This window comes from Budorcas taxicolor, chromosome 17 (genome assembly GCF_023091745.1).
Source record: "Budorcas taxicolor isolate Tak-1 chromosome 17, Takin1.1, whole genome shotgun sequence".
NCBI lineage: Eukaryota > Metazoa > Chordata > Mammalia > Artiodactyla > Bovidae > Budorcas > Budorcas taxicolor.
Genome location: NC_068926.1, coordinates 39,629,224 through 39,636,330, shown reverse-complemented (window position 1 = coordinate 39,636,330; position 7,107 = coordinate 39,629,224). Strand labels below are relative to the sequence as shown.

The 7,107-nt window shown below is 40.3% G+C and overlaps 1 pseudogene; it reads left to right on the top strand.

The window, feature by feature from the left end:
- Positions 1-3,559: 3,559 nt before the first annotated feature.
- On the top strand, positions 3,560-4,537 carry LOC128062465 (guanine nucleotide-binding protein subunit beta-5-like; annotated as a pseudogene).
- Positions 4,538-7,107: the final 2,570 nt, after the last annotated feature.

Below are 7,107 nucleotides of genomic sequence, written 5' to 3'. Positions count from 1 at the left end.
AAGTTTGGTTTCTGAAGAATTATCTTTGTGTGCATATTGGGGGAAAGTATAGTGTTATTGCGGTTCGTCATGGTGCTTGATCATTTGTTTGCCTGCTGGTGCATCTGAAGGTAACACTTTTTCTTAAAATAAGGATTCAACAGGTTAGAAATAAGACTCTCTTCTGTTATTTCCAATAGGTGGTTTTATAGCATAAGTTTTTGATTGTTCTTACCTGCATTGTCTCTGATTATTTTTTTCAGACAAAATAGACTTTCTTTTTCATTTTTTTCCACTTGAAATTTATTGACAAATGCACAATTAATGCAGATTGTGTTGAACTAAGACATAATGTGTCAAGTGGATAGAGAATTGACCTAAATACGTAAAATGATCAACCTCAATAACCATTGGGGAAATGCAAATCAAAACCAGAGTATAATACTGCTTCACAACCACGAGCATGGCTATGGTCTAAAAGATTGAAACTAATAAATGTTGGTGAAGATTCGGAGAAATTGGAATTTCCATACATTGCTAGTTTGATAAACATAGCAGCAGGGTATGACCCAGCAATTCCAGGTATATACTCAAGAGATATGAAAACATGTGTTCCTTTTCTTTAGTAGAAGTCTTCAGTCTTTCATTATTAGCAGTGTCGTTTTCCTAGATGCCCTTCATCACACTGAGGAAGATTCCTTTCATTCCTAGTTTATTGTTATTGACAGGATGTTAGATTTTGTCATATGCTTTTTCTGTGTTATTGAGATGATCATGTGTTTTTTTTCCCTTGATTTTACTGATACGGTGTATTACATTGCTTGCTTTTCATATGCTGAACCAACCTTCATTCTTGAGGCAAGTCCCCCTTGGTGATGGTATATAATCCCTTTCATAAGTTGCGTGGTTTGGCATTTTGTTGAAGATTTTTGTGTCTATATTCATAATAGATATTGGCTTAGTTTTCTTTATTGTAATGTCTATATCTGATTTTGGCATCTGTCTCTGACTATATCTGAGAGTTGGCACTTTTGACCTTTCACTGCCTTGTCAGAGATGTCACCAAGTACTCCTGGTATCAGTGCTTGAGCCTCCAGGTCTGTTGATGTCTTGCTGCTGCGAGTGTTGCTTGTGTTTTTGCTGCTGCGAGTGTTGCTTGTGTTGTAGCTTGGAGCACTGGAATGATGGACTCGTCTGCTGTGCCCCTAATTTGCAGGCTCTGTAGCTTTGGCGGGAGGGATTCGGTACAGGAGGCTCTGTTGCCATGGGTACTTCTGCCATGTCACGTGTTGTTATATTCATGGATCTTTCTGCTTCCAGTTGGGGGCGTGGAGGACTGGAATTGTTGACACCCTTGGACTTCCTCTGTGGCTCAGGTGGAAAAGAATCCACCTACAGCGTGGGAAACCTGGGTTCAGTCTCTGGGTTGGGAAGATCCCCTGGAGAAGGGAAAGGCTACCCACTCTAGTATTCTGGCCTAGAGAATTCCTTGGGGTCGCAAAGAGTCAAACATGACTGAGTGACTTTCACTTTGCAACTGAAGGGATGGGGTTCCAGACTCTACGGCCATTGCTCCCCAACTGCCTGTGCCAGCAGGCTGGTGTTGTGTGAGCTACCTTCCCTGCTTCTACCAGGTTCTATAAGGCTGCAGGCTCTCAGCTATAGGGTTGGAAGCCAAGATTTCAGGCACTGCCTCCAGTGTTCCCCTAGTCCTGCTTCTATGTGTTCTGGTCCACCCATTATAGGTGTGCAGATAAGTAGAATTCTCCTGTGTTCTGGTATATTGGGCAGAGGCACATTTTTGGAGTTGTAGATTTTTTACTTTTAGATTGAAGAGGAGAAAAAAGGAGCATCTTACTCTACTATCATACAGAAATCTTTCTTACATTTTATTTCTTTGCTGAGGTTTTCTACTTTTTCATTTGTTTTCCATAGTTGCTTATTAAAGTATTTTAATTATGACTACTTTAAAATATTTGTAGATAGTTCTAACAACTTTGTCATATTTGTGTTGGCATCTATTGACTTCTTTTTTTCATTCAGTTTTATATCTTCCTGTTTCTTGGTATAAGCAGCGAGTTTTGACTGATACCTGGACATTTTTTGTATGATATTGTGAGACCATAGTGTATTTAAACCTATTTTAGATGGATTTATGTTGACACTACCTTAGCAGGAGAAGATTTGCCTTGCCACTGACAGTTGGAAATAGAAGTACAAGTTTCTTAAAACAGTGTGCTCTGTTGATACACGGTTGGAGAGTCCTCATTATTGCTTGGCAAGCTTAGGAGTTTGGGACTTGCAGTTCTCCATGTGGTCTCCACTAACACTGCAGGGTAGGCTTGTCACTAGCCAGGAGAGATGAAAGGCTTGTCTGCCTGCTTGCTTATCTCTGAAACCATCCTGGCAGGGAGGGGATTGGGGTAGCTTTTATAGTCTTATAAGGATGAAGGTGTAGGCTCCTCACTTGGTTTTTGCTAGCATGATTGAGGTGGAGCCACCCTTTTTTCCTCCCTCATTTGGTGTTTGAATGAATGAAATTGAGAAGGTATATATATATATATTTAAAGTCTTCTCTTTTGCTAGGCTGCCCCTTGCCTGCTTCCCTTGGCTGTTATTATCCAGTCTCTAAGTCATGTCCAACTCTCTGTGACTCCATGGACTGTAGCACACCAGGCTTCCCTATCCTTCACTATCTCCCAGAATTTGCTCTGATTCATGTGCCTTGAGCCAGACTAGAGAGAGAGGCTTTTGTTGGAGTTTCTTCTTACATGTGCCTATTGGTAGTTCCACTTTGCCAATTTCTTTGGCTACATGTCTGGGATACAAAATACTCCAAGGAACTCACCACTGTGTCATTCTGTGGGTCCTATGGTCCCTAAACAGTCTTTCTTCTCCTTTCTTCTTCATAAATTGTCCTTATTGGGAAGAATAAGAAGTACGTTTATTCTATCTTCCCAGAAACAGAAGTCTCCTTGTTGTTTTTCTTTTTGTTTACATTTTACTCACTAGTGCTTTGTCTTTACTATTTTCTTACGTTCTGAATTCATGTATTTTTTACTGATAAACTTCCAAATATAAAATATATTCCCTTAGGATAAAATTATTTGAGGAAGATGAAACAGAGATACAAGTTTAAGGAGAAACATGACAGATGTTAAATTTCTGAATGCTAAAGAAAAGCTTGATTAAGTTTTTTCAAATAAAGGATGTTTGGTTAAAAATGTATTCTTATATTCATATTCCTTAGACACGTGTAAAAAGAGAGATGTAACAATTTTATTTAATAATGCCATATTTATATTTAACTGGGAATTAACATCCTTTAGAACTATTACAAACACTTCTGATTAAAGATGATGGCCAGTTTAAAAATTGGCAAGAAGGTTTATCACTTTCAAACTATTAAGGGACTATGTTAGCAGGAAAGGTTAAATTCATTGCTCTGGGATATGTGCCTGAGGATGGGGAGGCAGCTGGACCCACTGCTACGGTGCTGCGGTCCATGCCTTCGCAGCCTGATAACTTGCATCCTGCTTCCCTCCAGGTGGGTCCCCGCGTGAAGACAGCAGGCGATGGGCTACATGAAAACGAGATGCTGGCGTCAATCAAGATTGAGGCTGAGCCTCAAGGGCAAACTTGAGGAGGAGAAGGCCAAGCTGCCCGACTTGGAGCTGCACCAGGTGGCCAAGCACGTGGAGGCCCCAGAGCAGTTTGTCATGAAGACCAGAAGGACCCTCACAGGCCATGGGAACAAGGTTCTGTGCATGGACTGGTTCAAGAATAAGAGGAGGATGGTGACCTCCTCGCAGGATGGGAAGGTGGTAGTGTGGGATTCCTTCACTACTAACAAGGAGTGCACAGTCGCGATGAACTGCAAGTGGGTGGTGGCGTGTGCATACGCCCCGTCGGGACGTGTCACTGCATGGGGTGGTTTGGATAATAAGTGTTTCGTGTACCTACCGCTGTTTGACAGAAATGAAAACATGGCTGCCAAAAAGAAGTCTGTTGCTGTGCACACTGCTTGCAGCTTCACCAGCTCTGATGTGCAGATCCTGACGGCCAGTGGCGATGGCACGTGTGCCTGTGGAACATGGAGAGCAGGCGGCTGCTGCAGTGCTTTTTATGGGCATGGGACTGACGTGCTGTGTTTGGACCTGGCCCCCTCAGAGACCTGGAACACCTTCTTGTTTGGAAGATGTGACAAGAAAGCCGTTGGGTGGGACATGTGCCCTGGACAGTGTGTGCAGGCCTTTCAAACACAAGAATCTGACATCAACAGTGTCTGATACTAACCTGGGTAGAGATGCCTTTGTTTCGGGGTCAGATGATGCTGTGTTGCCTATATAGCCTCTGGGCAGCTTCCAGCTTGGACTTCTTCCTCAGTGTATCCTGCTGGATACAATGATTATACCGTCAAAGTCTGGGATGTCTTCAAGGGGTCCCCAGTCACCTCTTGTTTGAACATGAAAACCATATTAGTACTCTATGAGTTTCCCCTGATGGGGCTGCCTTTTGCTCAGGATCATGAGATCATACCCTCAGAGTCTGGGCTTGATCGCAGTGCTCACAGGTACCTGGGGATAGAATTTGAAATCATCACATGTAAATAGATCCTGCTTCTATAGGATCTGAGAGTTTATTACAACTTAGCTTACAGGAGCAGCTCCATGACTGAAAGTTCACCAAGCATCTCCAACATTACTATCAAAACCATTACCCTGGAAAGATCCCAAGGTAAGTCTTCAGCACTAGGAAAACACCCTCAGGTATAGTGTTAATTATTTTGAACTCTTTAAAAAATATATCTATTTTTAAAGTTATTCTAAGTTATATGAGTCTCAACTCAGTTTTGGTGCTGTAGGCTTCGCTGGTTGTTCCGTGGTAAAGAATCTGCAGGACACACAGGCTCAGTTCCTAGGTTGGGAGGATCCCTTGGAAAAGGAAATGGCAATCCATTACAGTATTCTTGCCTGGGAAATCCCATGGAAAGGGTAGCATGGCAGGCTACAGTCTATGGAGTTGCAAAAGAGTTGGACTTGGCTTTAGAGAATGTGAAATTGCCTTCCAAAATGGTTGTGTCTTTTTACAGTCTCATCAGTAGTGCATGCCAGTTCTCAGGGTCTTACAGTCTTGCCAGCACTGATGCTATCACATTAAAGAGAAAAAATTTTTGATTATAATCAGAGTAAAATGGTGTCTCACTCTGAACTTTGGTTCTAGTTTGGATTTCCCTGATTATTGATGAGGGCTTCCCAGGTGGTGCTACTGGTAAAGAATATGCCTGCTAATTCAGGAGATGCAGGAGATATTGGTTGGATCCCTCGCTTGGGAAGATACCCTGGAGGAGGAAGTGGCAACCCATTCCAGTATTCTTGCCTGGAGAATCCATAGACAGAGGAGCCTGGCGGGCTATAGTCCATGGGGTCACAAAGAGTCAGACACGGCTAAGCAACTGAGCATGTACTATGGTTGATGAAGGTTAGCACCTTTAAAGTCTTTATTTCCATTTTTATCTTCTTTTCATATAAGTGGCTAGAATTTCCGATACTTAAATTTTCCCCCAAATTTTCTACTGGTTTAATTTCAATTTTCACATTGATTTGAAGGCATTCTTTATGTCTTCACTAATCTTTTTTCAGTTATTATGGTGCATTTAATTTTTGAAAGCTTGTGGGTTATGTAGTCACTCACAATATTTTGGATAAGCATAATTTTAATTTCAATGAAGACTTATATATTAGTCTTTTCCTTTGCAGTTTGTTTTCTTTTTGTCTGAAAAAAGAAATTCTTCTTTTTGTTTGAAAAATTTCTTCTTAACCCCCAGGTAACAGAGATAGTTCCCTTTTTCTTCTGAAATATTTTGTAACTTTGACATTCATGTTTAAATCTCTAATTCATCTGGCATTGATCTTTGTATGAAAGATTATGCAAGATTCTGATTTCATTTTTCTTCTATAAAATTGTTTACATACCATTTATTGAATAATTCCCCTCTCTTTCACATACTGTCAATGTCACTTCTATTAATAATTTAGCTTTTATGTATCTGTGGGACTGCTTTTGGGCTTGGTCCATTGGTCTGTCTGAGAGTACCATAGAGTTTATCTACTGATCTTTTTTTTTTTTCTTTTTGCTGTTGTTAGAAAGAAAAGTCAGGGCAGGAGTTTATAGAAAACTTGAACACATGGGAAATTTGAATGTCTTTACCTGTTTTCTTTGGGATTATAAGAAGTATTAAAAAGTTGTATATGTGCTATGTATGTGTGTGTGCAATTTTTTGAAAAAATTTATTTATTTTTAATTGATTGATGATTGGTTTACAATATTGGTTTGACTTCTGTCATACATCAACACGAATTAACCATAGATATGCGTATATTCCCTCTCCTCAAACATACTTATATGATAGTGACCTTCCTGTTTAAAGTTGTTTTGCTTATCTCTAGTGCTGGCTATTATAAATTAATTATTACTTTTTAATGACTGGAGTTCTTTTCAGTTAGCTACTATAGAACAGATGGTATAGAGCAGGAACCAGACTTAGTCTGGGCTAGCAGAAAATCTCCCTGGTTCTCAGTGGAACTCCATAGGATAAAAAATTGTGTGTGTGTATTTGTATGTGTGTATGTTTATCCTTGACCAAGGGATGGTAGGTACAGTGGTTTACTCAGGGCTTCTTCTCTGTCTTGCTGCAGTAGTTACAAAGAATGTGTCTATTTCTTCAGCTCTGTTTCCCCTGCAAATTCATTTTTCAACAGGGTAGCATAAAGCTCTTGTAACTGGTTCCATCCCTTCTGTTGTAGGTGGTCCAAACTAGGGTTGTTGGTTTTAATTTCCTCTTTCTACCTGAGCTTTTCAGTGGTGAACAGCTTGTCTCCTTTTTCCTTTTTTCCATTACCTTGGTCCAAGGTGCATTCCACTCAGTAGCCCTTTTTCCTTTATTCTGAATTTGAGTGTCAAGGGTTTTTGTTGTTATAAAAGGAAATTTCCATTTTATTTCCTTTCTTTCCTTGCTTTTGGTTGATTTCAGAAAGAAGATGGCAGCTCAGAGGTTTTTACATATCCAGTCTGAAATGTTAGCTTGATGTTTGAAGTCACTGACATAATTTATGTATCAGGCTTTAT